Source organism: Armigeres subalbatus, chromosome 3 (genome assembly GCF_024139115.2).
Source record: "Armigeres subalbatus isolate Guangzhou_Male chromosome 3, GZ_Asu_2, whole genome shotgun sequence".
Classification (NCBI taxonomy): domain Eukaryota; kingdom Metazoa; phylum Arthropoda; class Insecta; order Diptera; family Culicidae; genus Armigeres; species Armigeres subalbatus.
In genome coordinates, this window is record NC_085141.1 from 212,072,741 (window position 1) to 212,086,778 (window position 14,038).

At 37.2% G+C, this 14,038-nt stretch overlaps 1 protein-coding gene across 3 annotated transcripts in view; it reads left to right on the forward strand.

The window, feature by feature from the left end:
• Window positions 1-1,563: 1,563 nt before the first annotated feature.
• Window positions 1,564-14,038, forward strand: part of LOC134219137 (potassium channel subfamily K member 18) — a 185,978-nt gene continuing 173,503 nt past the window's right edge. For 2 of the 3 annotated variants that reach the window (XM_062697836.1, XM_062697835.1), the window contains exon 1: window positions 1,565-1,899. The gene's annotated coding sequence lies outside the window, so the exon portion shown is untranslated. Of the gene's footprint in view, window positions 1,900-14,038 lie in introns of all 3 variants that reach the window. The other variant, XR_009981493.1, reaches the window with a different exon arrangement.

Sequence of the window (14,038 nt, forward strand, 5' to 3'; positions counted from 1 at the left end):
TTTGTCTTATTTGTCTTATTTGTCTTATTTGTCTTATTTGTCTTATTTGTCTTATTTGTCTTATTTGTCTTATTTGTCTTATTTGTCTTATTTGTCTTATTTGTCTTATTTGTCTTATTTGTCTTATTTGTCTTATTTGTCTTATTTGTCTTATTTGTCTTATTTGTCTTATTTGTCTTATTTGTCTTATTTGTCTTATTTGTCTTATTTGTCTTATTTGTCTTATTTGTCTTATTTGTCTTATTTGTCTTATTTGTCTTATTTGTCTTATTTGTCTTATTTGTCTTATTTGTCTTATTTGTCTTATTTGTCTTATTTGTCTTATTTGTCTTATTTGTCTTATTTGTCTTATTTGTCTTATTTGTCTTATTTGTCTTATTTGTCTTATTTGTCTTATTTGTCTTATTTGTCTTATTTGTCTTATTTGTCTTATTTGTCTTATTTGTCTTATTTGTCTTATTTGTCTTATTTGTCTTATTTGTCTTATTTGTCTTATTTGTCTTATTTGTCTTATTTGTCTTATTTGTCTTATTTTGCTACTGATATAATATATTATATCGCCGTGACGCCGAAAGCGTCACCGCCGCACAGTGGCGGAAGCACGGACAAAACCTCATTTTTCTCGGTTTTTTGCGAATCTCATTTTTTTTTAATTTTACACATATGTATATTAAATGAGCTAAGCCCAATATTTGACAATTGTTGCTTAAAAAATTATGTTTGGTGACTTGTTTAAGTTGTTACTGTGAAACGTCTCCTGAACAAATATGTATAGAAAAAGGAAATTTGACTTAACTTTTTTCGGGAAACATTCGAAACGGTAGGCATGTATCAAAATCTATTTTTTGTCTACTTTTCAGTGGTTAGTGTGAGGCCGTACACTAATTACGTAAGCAATTTTTCTGGGTTTTTCAACTCCCCTCCCCCCATGTAAGATTTTTCCTATACAAATATTTTTTTAATTTATATGGAAGGTAAGAGAATGTCAAACACCCCCTCCCCCCATAAGTGCTTACGTAATTAGTGTACGACCCCTGTGGTGAATTGCACCAAAGCTGGAAATTGACTTTTCAATGTTATAATGAGGACGTTGTTAAAATCATAAGGCTTGGGCTTCCGGAAGTACTTGAGTAGCATTGCATATGTCAGATGACAATTCTAGCCACATGTTTGGTTTTGTCCGGCATTTGTATGGAGGCCCGCCACTGTGCGCCGTTGTAGATGTTTGGACCGGCACAGATTCACGCTGCCTATGTGTTCTGATTCTGGCTTTTCCAAGTCAATTTTTGCGTAACAATTCGCATTCTAGAGTAATCAAAGTAGATTACCCTGATTGCAAATCAGACAATCTTATAATGGTGACCCTATCGGTAGGAGAGTGTTGTGAATTGTGGCCCATTCGGAAAACGTGTTCGAGATGCTGTACCGGTTGAATTTTCGGTCCCGGTAGACTGTTATTGTCGGTACGTGCCCCTTGAGCTAAACGAGAGTCTAAGTTTTTGGCGTCGAGGAAAATGAGAGCGAGAGCCGACAAACCATGCACTGTTTTGCGGCGACGGCTTAGATTGAATTTTCTATACAGTTTTGTCATAAAATCCATCGAGTAAGGAGTGACGCGTGTTTTCACGGCAAAGAGTGGATATTATTCGTACGCGTGTTGTTTTTTTTTTACTTTTTTCAATGTGCTACTCTTACCGAAGATATATTTATCTTGATTCGCCGTGAGGCAACGCTTGGCACTTCTGGGAGCTATACCCATATCGTCCGCTGGTTGAATGCGCGAGTCGCGGTCATATTCGTGGAAAGCCAAATGAATGTAACTTCGTGTGATAATGTGATATATTGTACGTGGAAATTACAGCAACACCATCGATGGATGCAAGCAATGTTTCGAATATGGTGGGTTACAGTTGAAATGGTCAATAGCACAGCAAACCCGAAAACACATGAAAATAAAAGCAGATAAACCGGTATACGGAAAATTTGGTTATTGTGAAATAAATTGAGGCACAGTGAATCGTGATGAGAGTAGCTATCTCTGGAATGAACGCCATGTAGTGTCGTGTGAATGAAGTTCACATGATTTCGCGGCATCTCGAATAAAGATACGAAACAAATCATCCTTTGTAGCACCGACCGAGAAAATGGATCATCGACGAGATGGTGAACATACCGATGGGAAAAGAATCTGCCATCGATCAAATCTGAAGTTCAATTTTAAAATAACACAGAAATACAAAAGCCCTGACGGTGTAAAGAGTTCTCCGAGAAATATTGCCATAATTTTTTATTTGGAATTTGAATTTGTGTTGCTGATATATGGCGCGATTCGTTAGTCGCATGAATAAACGGATTCAGTTGCGATTTCATGATATTCAGTGCATTATCGAACTGTCGTCAGTGAAAGAAGAAATTGGTCGAAGTCACTTGAATGGAAATACCGGTATGGAAGATATTGAAATTGCATAATACAATTGAATATTTCGAACGGAAGCGGCACTACTTGACATCAAGACGTGGAAAGAAATGCGGCGAATGCAGTTTTCAATATTTGATATGGCAAACTTCATTCCTATAACTATTATTGCACCAAATATTGCCTAAGAATAGTTTGCCTATTCAATAACAAAAGTGATTTCTATTGTTGTCTCATTGTCAAGTTGTCAAATCATTTCTTGTTATTGGTTTTTCTTTTCAACTTGTCATAGGAACCAATCAATTAAAGCTGAATAGCACTAATCACGTAAGGGCTAGTTGAATATGGGTGATCTGTCATTTTGTTGAAAAACCCAGAAAATCATTTACATAATTAGTGCACGGTACCTTATGTAGTTTGAGCACCTGCTCAAAATATTTAACGCTTAAATCGAGAGTACCCACCTCATGTTATTCAAAATTTATTATTATTCAATCTCAATCAGTTTAGTTTTTTTTATTCCTTCTACATATTCAATATTTTATAAATGTCTTCCTCGAAAAAACATGCCGTGTGGTTGTAAGAAATAAGACTCCTCCAGACTTAAGCGATTTCATCGCCGCAACGGTGACAACTAGTCGCGGCGATTCTATCGTTGGGTCGCCGCAGGCAATGTTGTATTTACGCTTCCATACCACCGGCGATAGAACCGCAGTCGCTAAACGATAGAATCGCGTCGCAATTTTCGCGTCACGTGTGTTTAGTAGAATCTTCAGAGGATTCTGTTATTGAGTTCAACAATTCATCGTTGCCACCATGAATAGAGAATAGAGATCAACATTCGTTGTATGCTCGGTGCTGTTGAAAAGAACCACTGTTGCAGGACTGTTAACCCACAGTCATGTTTAGAGCAGCCTATGAGGTGTACCTACCATTGAATTTATTTTCCGAATATGCTGATGTCTGGGCATTTTGAAGTTTAAAATAAAACTTAAAAATCAAAAACTCAACTAAATCTAGTTCAGAAATCAAAACATACGACAAACAAACTCAACAGCGAACATTTGTTTGCGGTAGGGAACATTTTTCTTAGACAAAAAATATCTGACCACCCATATGTCCCAGCTATTGGATTTATGGATTCAATAAAGTCCCGTCTAGACAGTCATGTTGAGGAAGTCTTCTTTCTGTCGTCGGGGGTTATCACTCGGTAGTGGGAAAATAGGCCAAACAAAAATGATAAAAATACGCGAAGTTTGCTCACATGTAGAACATGAGTTGATACAAACGAAAACATCTCCCGGCAAAAAAGCAAACTCAGTAGGTACTTTATCTCATTCCTTCAATTGTTCAAGGTCGTTGAGTGGCTCTTAGGTCTTGCTCTACCCCATCTTTTTTTCTGTGATTCCTGCGGAACGCAAAATCTCCACCAATCCGATTAACCAACTTCCAAACAAACTCTCCTCTGCCCCTCGCCACGGCACCCAACCAAAACATTAAAGACGGCACCACCCAGCGCTCAAGAAATTTCAATAGAATAGAACTGTTTCTGTTTTGCAAAAGTTTCTCTATTGGCTTCTTCCGGGTCTTGCCACTTTTCAAACTTTATTCTCAATCCTTCTGCTGTGTTGGGATGGTGGATTCAGGAATGGGATGGGCTTTTTATTTATTGGTTTAGAAACAAACAAATACAAATGCAAACTATGAACATTATCGTAGTTTGCAGAATTTAGTGCAAATTAATTACCAATCCGGAGACGACGAGTTCGATTCTCGGCCCGGTCTAGGATGTTTTCGGGTGGAAAACATTCTCGACACCCTTTGCATAGAGTATCCATTGTATTTGCCACCCAAGACACATACTCTCGTTTAACAGGTGAAGACATTCCATTAAAAGATAGATTCCAGAGAACATTCCATTAAATTTTCTTTATTGCGCTTTTTGAAAAGATTTCAACTTATTGAAGCGTAATTTTCTATCATTTCTCAACAAAACGTTTAACAAAATTTGTTTAATTTAACCGAAACTTTTGGACGATTGTTAAAATCATCTGAAGTTGTAATCTCGCATACATTTAATGTTTCGCGATGACTACTTACATCAGTCCGTTCAAAATATTGGGATGACTTTTAAAACTAACGAATTCGCTACAAGTGTAAATTTTTACCCTCATATCACATTGTTTTTTACACAATAAGATCAAAAATTGGAGAAAATTCCAGTAGTATACAGTTCGATCAATGAATTATTTTTAGATTATGACATACTGTACACTTATGGTCGATCATTCGGCAATCAAAATATGAATTGTTAGGAGGCTGGTTGTGTCTGCTAACTAGTTCCTCTAGAGACAACTGTGGTCGTAGAGAATATGTGAACGGGTCTGCAATCGATTTTGATGTGGAGGGAAATGAGTTTGCGCTTGGGTTGATAAAGAGTGTAGCTGACGGTGATAAAGATGAACGAGGTAGAACAAGGAAAAGGGCTATCTAGTAAAATCTATTGTTACCGTCACTTGAACTTAGGTTCTGAGGCTGTTGGTGGATGAAGGAATTGATGAAGTTAGGATTCTTTGGACTCATCTTTTCGTATTAGTTATGAGCTGCTGTCCATGGTATGCACTGTTATCACTAAATCAAATACTTTTCTATGCGCTGAGAAGATTAGTACATTTATCGACGTAGAACTTTCCTCTCATACCAAATTCGTCTTTTGATGATATGTAAGTTTAGATGCCGCATTCATACAAAACTCAGTCTATAATTGTGGAAATAAATTTTTATATACAAATATCTTGACAGATACGTATTTTGACCTCAACGGTAAGGTCGTCTTCAGTGTCTCGTACTTGACTCGACTTACCGACTTTACCGTTGAGGTCGAAATATGTATCTGTCAAGGTACAATCTAGTGGTGGAATTAAGTGGGAAGGTACAAACTAGTCTTATGACAAGTGGGGACAAAATTTGAATTACACTGAAAAAGAGTTTAACAGAAAGTTTAGATACAATCAATTTCATCTACCCTGATAGATCGAATAATATTTTGAAAACATTGTATTAACCATGTTCAGCACAATTTCAAACAGAATTCAATCCTGTGGGTTTAGAAACTTAATTTAAAAATTGCTTTTTTTCACTGAGAGTGCGCGGTGTCTCTGTGAGAAAATGTTATTTCATAAAAATCAGCATCTCTGAAAAACTGATCTCAGATGATTGAATTTTGTGAATGGATTTATATGGAAGAGGAAAACATACACACTTAAAATGAACTAATCAAAATTTAGACTACTCAAAATTTGAGAAAAAGATACTACTTGAATAAAATTATGATTTCGTGAAAGTTAAGCATGGCCTTCCATCATTTTTTGATACTGATGGTAAATAAATTTATCTATCTATATGAGTGCATTTTATAACAAACACAGTATAAGTGCAATCATCATTTCTAGCTTAACTTTTCAAAAGGACCTAAATAGCATTTTTTCATGAATTAATTTGAATAGCGAAATCAACAGAACAGCATGTAAGCTTTTGATTGCAGTACTCAAATTATTTCATGAAAAAAATGTTCCTTAGGTCCTTTTGAAAGTTTAGCGAGATTTTATTGAAATAGTATCTTGTATTCGTTTTTAATTAAAATAAGTTGGATTCGACTCAATTATGAATAGTTTATTTTTAGCGTGTATACTTTTGCGTAATGGTTGTTTTAGAGCTACTGATTTTTTCTAGTGAGGTTCGCAGAGCAAGGTTATTCGATAATTATTAGACCAAGGTTATTAGGCCAAATAATCATTAGATACAAGTTGGGAAAAAGAAGTCTTCTTCTTCATCCTTCTTTTTTTTTCTGTCTTCTTCTTTCTTTATCTTTCCTCCTTCCTATTCATTTATTTGTTCTTCCTTCTTCTTTTCTTTTTTCTTCCTTCCTCATTTTTCTTGTTTCCTTCGTTTTGCTTCTTTCTTATTTTCTCTCCCTTCATCCTTCCACCTAATTACTTTTACTTTCTTCACTCCTTTTCTTCCTTTTTCGTTCTTCTTTATTATTTATTTTCCTTCATTATTCTTCCTCTTTCCTACTTCTTTCTCCATACTCTCTTCTTCATTCTTCTTTTTCTTTTTTTCCTCATTCCTTCTCTCTTCTCCTTTCTTCTTCCTTGTTCTCATTTCATTCGTCTTTCTTCCTTCTTATTCCTTCTTTCTTCTTCTTTCTTTCTTCCTTCTTTCTTTTTTTTCTTTCTCTTCCTTCAGCCTTCTTCTTTCTTCATTATTCTTTCTTTCTTTTTTCTTCTGCCTTCTTCATTCCTCCTTTTTCCTTCTTCCTTCTTCATTCTCTTTTCTTCTTTTTTTTTCTTCCGTCTGCTTCTTCCTATTCTATTATTAATTATTTATTCTTTCTTTTTCATTCTTTCTCCTTTTTCTTCGCATTTCCTTGATCTTCTCTCTATCGTCGTTCTTTCTTTTCAGTTCTTTTTTCTTCTTTATTCTTCTTTTTTTCCTTCTTTCTTCTTCCTTCTCTCTTCTTCGTCCGTCCTCATTTCTCTCTTCCGCTTTACTCACTTAATCACTACTCTCTACTCACTACTTACTTCTCACTACACTATTTCTCATTTCTCAGTAACGCAACAACTTAACAGAATAGATCCTAAGCTGAATGTCAGTTGTTGTTGCGAGGCGATCTGACTTTTGTATGCAAAAAAAAACAAAACTGCTCATTATTGATACTGATGTTTTTCTTTTACGTGTTAAATTGAATTTCCTACGATTCAGTGTTTTCTCAATAACTTTTGGTGCTAGTATCAAATCGGTTCGCAACTAGGAATATATTTTCGCTTGCCAAATTTTCTATGTTGCCAATTTATATATTTTTAGTGCTGAATGGGAAATGTTACTTAATGGCTTTCCATAAAAGTTATTCTTTTCATAGTAATTTTCATACAAACTTCAAACTGCTTGTGCTCAATCTAATTACATCCAGTTAAGCTGAAAATTTGGGCTACATTGAAGAATTTTAGAAAAGTTCGAGAAATAGTCAGATACATTGTATCTAATTGGGTCCTAAAGCTTGACATCGTTTATGGTTGCAAACGATAGTGTATCGGTCAAGAATATATGAACCGATGTTATATAAATTCTGTTAAAAGTCAAAATCAGTAAAAATTGTTGTGTTTGATACTTTTTAAGACATGTTTAGGGCTAAGCAACGTCATTCATTCAACGTCTCAGTCAATCTTTTTGTAATTTCGATTTTTTGTCCCTTCGACCTTTTGTCCTATCAGCCTACTCACACTGACTGGTTCGATACCTTCTTTTACAGCATAAATTTCCCCAGATTACGTTTTATTTCTTGATTATGGTAAACAACTATATGCATTATTAAAATTCAGTGGGAAAAAATTCTTCTAAAAATATTCTGTTCGGCTGTATTTCGAATTACGGCGTATGCGTAAATGGTCTTTTCTGGCGTTTGGCCTTTTCGGGCGAATGGAATTGGGTCTATCTCATTCAGGCGTTTGTAATAGATTCCGATTGTTATGCATCCAGAGGCGCTCTCAAGGGCTTTGGAACTGAAGAACTGGTAAATATCATCGAAAAAAATACCCCTAAAAAATAAAAAAAAAAATTGCATAAAAAATTAAATCTTCTTCTTCTATATAAAAATATACGAGAATTTTCCACAGAACAAAAATAAGCTAGCACTTTTTAAGTTACAATTATTAAAGAAGAATTTTCCATTAAGAAATCAAAATGTTCCACGGAAAAAAAAATCAAAATTTTTATAAATAGATCCATATGAGCAATAAACAATTACAAAATTTTCCACAAAAAAAAAATTTTATTCCATAAAAAATGAAAAAATTTCACAGGATAATCAATAAAGAGCATAGAGGGGTCCCGTAGCGTAGTTGGCTACACGTTCGTCTTACAAGCGGATGGTCATGGGCTCAATTCCCAGCCCCTCCACCAAACCCTCATCAGTCGCCGGATGTGTAGCCCATGCGGTAGCGTATTAGGGAACAAATCAATAAATAGCAGAAAAAATGTGAATATTTCCATAAAAAATAACCCAGGAAAGCTGAACATTTATCCATAGATGACCCCTTCTTGTAAAGCGTTTCAAGTTCATGGAAAATTTTATCATTTGCTTTTTTTGTATTTTTATTGGATTTTTTTTTATTGCTCGTCATTGATTACAAGCAGAGCATGAGCATGAGCATGAGCATTATGACCGTACAATTCGTAGTTGCTACTCCGTGATTGACTGGAACTTGTGAAATTGCACAGAGAACCATGTGAATGGAGCATGGGATATGCTATCCATTCTCAATGTACACGTTTCAGAAGCTCACGTATTTAAAGTCAATAACGGCGCCGGCCACGTCCTTACGGTCATATAGGAAAGGTAGGATTGTTAGTTCGACTCTCGTTGCTACTAGAGACCGAGAACACCTCTGCATCTCCACGATTGTCACGGGATGTGGTATTGTGTTAGTTGCATAGGATATTTTATCTGGATTCACTTTGGTAAGTGATGCGATCTAAGGAGGGGATTATATAAAATACAAATAAAAACGCGAACCGTACAGATAAAAACAAAATATCTCGGATCACGCGACAGTTTTCCTTGCTATTCGAAATACGATCAATCGTGAAATCAACACAGAACTATTTCGCGACGACCAAAACACATACCACCACGCACTGTACATACTTGCTTAAACCACAAGAGAAAACACACACTGAACTGATAAGCTTTATTACCTGCCGCGCAATGCAGAACACAATTTTTCGGCGGATCGCGCGATCGTTCTGCTGTCCGAAGCAAGAGAAAACACACACTGAACTGATTAGCTTTATTCCCGGCCGCGCAATGCAGAACACATTTTTTCGGCGGATCGCGCGATCGTTCTGCTGTCCGAAGCAAGAGAAAACACACACTGAACTCTATTCATCGTCTACAGTCACGTAATAAAATAAAATGAAAATCTATCGAAATGATCTTCATTACATTTTCGGTAAACGAAAAATAAAACAACAAACAGCAAGCAAGTATATGAAAAAATGCAAACTCTGCTCGTCATTGATTACAAGCAGACCCGACGAACTTCGTCTCGCCGGAAATTGATTTACTCTCTGATTTTTTTTACATTCGCAATTTTCTTGTCTTTAAAAACCTAACACCGAATTTGTTTCGGTTTAATTGATTAGTTCTCGAGTTATGCAGAAATTTCTGTTTCATTTGCAAAGGAGTCCGCAGTCGGCCCTTCCAGAAGAGTAAGGGTTCTCGAACCACCACAGAAACATTTATTGGCTTCCATAACCTCCGCTTGCCAGATTTGGTTCCATTTGCTTGATTAATTCTCGAGTTTTGAGGAAATTTGTGTATAATTTGTATGGGAGCCCCCCTTTCCAAAAGGGGGAGGGTTCTCGAACCATCTTCAGATCCTTCCCCGACCCCAAAAACCTCTGCATACAAATTTTCATGTTGATCGGTTCAGTAGTTTCCGAGTCCATAAGGGTCAGACAGGCAGAAATTTATTTTAATGTATAAAGATTTCCCAATTTTGTATGGAAAATTTCTAATTCTTCATGGAAAGTTTTAATTTGTTGCCGGTAAATATCCCCCAAATCATATCCGGATGGCATAATTTCACTTGTCTTGCAAAATACTGATGTTTGATACCCATGTTGCCATAGTTTGTGGTGTTTTGAAAAAGCCATTTGAGGCAAAAATTCACTTTGTTTTTACAAATGCAGAAGTTTGATACCCATATTACCAGTAAGCAGTGAAAATATTGAACCTGGAATAACTCCGGATAGGAAAACCACATAAAAAAATCTCAAATTGCTCCATAGTCGTAAGTTCCTTGATTTTTATGTTTCTCCATTCCCGCTTCCACTCAACACCTGGATTTTCTTCGACGACTTTTGGAGGTTTCAAACCATCTCGATTGAAGTTTTGTATAGCTGCGGTGCATGGATTATCCTTTAATTGTTGCGAGATGTATGGGAAGGTTTTTGCTATACTATTCAGGCAGAGGTACAGGGCTGGTATTGCAGCCACATTTGGAGGATTATCCATACAGTATCTGAAGGAGCTGGCGAATGAAGTGTATTCCAGTTCCTTAAGAAATCTGGTGGCGAGCAAAGCTCTACATTTGTACATAGGGAGGTGAAGATTTAGACCCCCATTTTCTATAGGGAGTGTTAGCTGTGCTATAGGCACTCTGTACGGATATCGCTCCAAGATGAAGCTTCCAATATGCGAAGTAGTGCGTGCGATTGCTTGGTTAGAGATACTTATTGCAGAGGCAAGGAACCATGGTTTAGTCGTTACATATGTATTGAGTGCAAACACTTTCTGGTGTAAACTCAGGGTTCTCGGTTTGAACAGCCACATAAATCGTGACGTATTCCTGATGAACTCACTCCAGTTGAAATCAATCGTCCGTTTTTTGTGAGTTGAAGTAGGTTACTCCTAATATCCTTACTGATTCGCATACCCGTGGCCAGGGAGTATCATCTGCACCATGTTGAGTTCCGATATTTACAGCAAACGATTTGTCAAAGTTCAGTAGGGATCCAGAACAACGACCAAAGCTCAAGAATGTTTGTTTGATAGCACTTACTTTACGAAAGTCCGTTACCACAATCGATATATCGTCAGCATATGCCACTATTAGATCCAGCGGGCCGTCACCGATAGTATGCAGTTTTTCTAGGAGAGGGTGCAGGAAAAGGACAAAAAGGCGCATAAAGCCTGTCCACGTTAAATTTCGGACACTGAGATAATGTCCAAATGATTTTTAGCCATTTTATCAATTTGAAAAATAATGAAAACATGCTGAATGTATCGCATAAAGCGGAGAGATTCAGCTGTGTGTAAATTGATCTTCTCAGTGGTTTCTGAAAATTAAAAAAAAATTGGCATTGTAAGATGGGTGTCCGAAATTTAACGTGGAAAGGCTTTACTTAAGGGATCACCTTGACGGACGGAACGTTTGATTGGGAAACAAGGAGTGAGATTTCCATTGATAAGAAGGCGAGAGTTGGAAGTAGACATGATCTTCCCCATGAGCTGTATAATGTTGGGATTCACACGAATGTTCCGCATCACACCCAAGAGCAAACTTTTACTCACACGATCAAAGTCATGGTCGAGATCAAAAGAGATTAGTTTCCCAGACATGCGACGGCAGTTTAGCTCTGCGATTCGGTCTTTGATAGAATGAATTGCTTCAAAGATAGTTCGATCGGCATTTGAGCATTTTTGGCTGCGGGTCAGTAGATTATTTTCGACCATAACATTCTCCAAGCGCTTCTTAGGAACTCTTGAAAAGAGTTTGTAATCATAGTTTAGAAGAGTTATAGGTCTAAATGCTTTGATAGTTTGATCATTCGTTTTCTTTTTGCATAGTACGATGATACCTTCAACGAATTTTTCAGGAATGTTTCCTCACAAAGCTTCATTAAGGATTAAATTTAACTGCGGGTGAATAATGTCAAAGGCTTTTAAATAAAATTCTTTGGGAATTCCATCATTACCAGGGGATTTCCTAGAGGCACTTTCTTTTATTGCGAAAAAAAATTCTGCCGTTGTTATTTCGTTCGTGATGGCATTGTTGGTATCCGAGTTAGGAGGGATTATTTGATTTGGAAGAAAATTGTCATTGTCATGCAACTCTTCTTCCATGTATAGATTTTTGAAAAAGTCAAATACATGGTTTTCAATTTTAGTGTTAATCACAGTTTTCCTCCGATATCTTTCGCCTAATTGATAAGCGGAAATCTTTTCCCTACCGATTTTGTTCCAGGAGCATCTTGGCTTTAATTTTATTCACGGCTGTCGTTCCATTTGGGTTCTAATGCAGTTCATTATAGGCTTGTTTTAATTGACGATATAAGGTTTCGTTAGTGGCGTTCACGAAACGATTCATTAGTTTTCCAGTGTAGAAACTACGTATTTTTGGTATGGCGAAACCAATCCACCATGGGATCCAACTGTCATAGCTACGGCGCTCACGTAGCCAACGATTCCACTTATGGGAAAACTCTTCTAGATTATCAGTATTCAAAACATGAGCGCTGATCGACCAGTAGTCGCGACCATGAGGTTTGCCAAAGTTTGGTAGAAAGCACGCAATTTTGTATGCCTTGTAGTCAGAAAAAGACGTTACAAATAACTCTGATGCACGAAGATGCGGAACTTACGACCTAGACACATAAATCCGATTTAATCTAGAGGCAGAATTTGGACGAATGAAACTGTAGTCGATTGTATTTCTGTGTAGACAATTCCATTAATCATTCATACCAAGATTCTCTACTAGTTGTTTGAGAGAACAGCTGAAATTATTTGTTCCAGTGGCATCCTTTGCATCGATTACACAATTAAAATCTCCGCCTATTATGAGGTACTCGGCCGAGTTCTGAAGGTAGCCCCGTAACGCTGGGTAGACACCTTTGCGTGGTGTGTTACGGTGATCTACCACGGTCACATTGTCAGCTACAGGAAAATCCTGACCCAACGAATACCTTCCCCAATATCCAACTCCGTGGTACTTATGAGGGTGTCGCTGAGTCGGGGGCCTCTCGTTAAGTAAGTACGACTTCCTTCCTCTCCCAAGTTACGATGAAGATGGGCGTGGCCAGGAGTAGTAATCCTTATGCTTTGGTGATTTTTATCCTAGATTGAAATCAAGGATCACATCCACCTTGATTTCTGATAGCAATCTGAATAAGGATTTCAATAGAAAAACATGAGTATCACTAGTGCCCAATCTACGAAGTACACCGTAACTATGCTATGCTATGCTCGGCCGAGTTCTGAAGGTAAAAGGGTTATTGTTCCCTAAACAAGTTTTCGCGAGAAGCATGATTTTGCGTCCCTGAATGGGCATACACATTGTAGATTGTGACGGAATTCGACAATTTGACCGTTAAAATGCGGCTATTAAGGCTACGTTGTACATTTGAGTATGGAATATGGGATTTCAGGGCGATGGCTGCTCCTCTCTTGGCTTCATCGACGTTGGTGATGAGATTATATCCAGGGATAAACAAGTTAGCAGATTCAACCTCTTGTAGGAGAATTATATCTAATTCAATCAGGCGAACGAAAGAGCGAGTTTGTTTTCGCTAGAGATAGCACTGATGTTAATTGAACCAATACTGTGACAGACTAGGGAAGGTTGGTTCATTTCAGCAGGTAACGAGACAATGGACCGTAATTACTCGCGGTGACTAGAGGTTAGTTTTTAGGATTGGACGAGGAATACTGTTAATTGCTTATGGTTTAGTTTATTGGATTAACAGATAGTGCGTCGTTAGTAATGTTAAGCAGAACCAATATTCTAAGCGGAAAAGGGATTAATTTTTTGCTTTTTTGGGCGTCCTCTTCTCCGTTTGACTAAGGCGAACGGACCACCTTCAGTGGATGATTCATTACTCTCACTCTCAGAAATCTCCATGGATAGGGGCTTAGATGGAAATGGGCAAGTTGGGATTTTGAACAAACTGGCTTGACACGGTAAGGCATTATCGTGGAGTTGGCTCTTAGTAGCTGGTCGATTACCTTGTTCCTTCGATGCATTATTCGCAACATCAGCATCTGGAAGGGTAGAT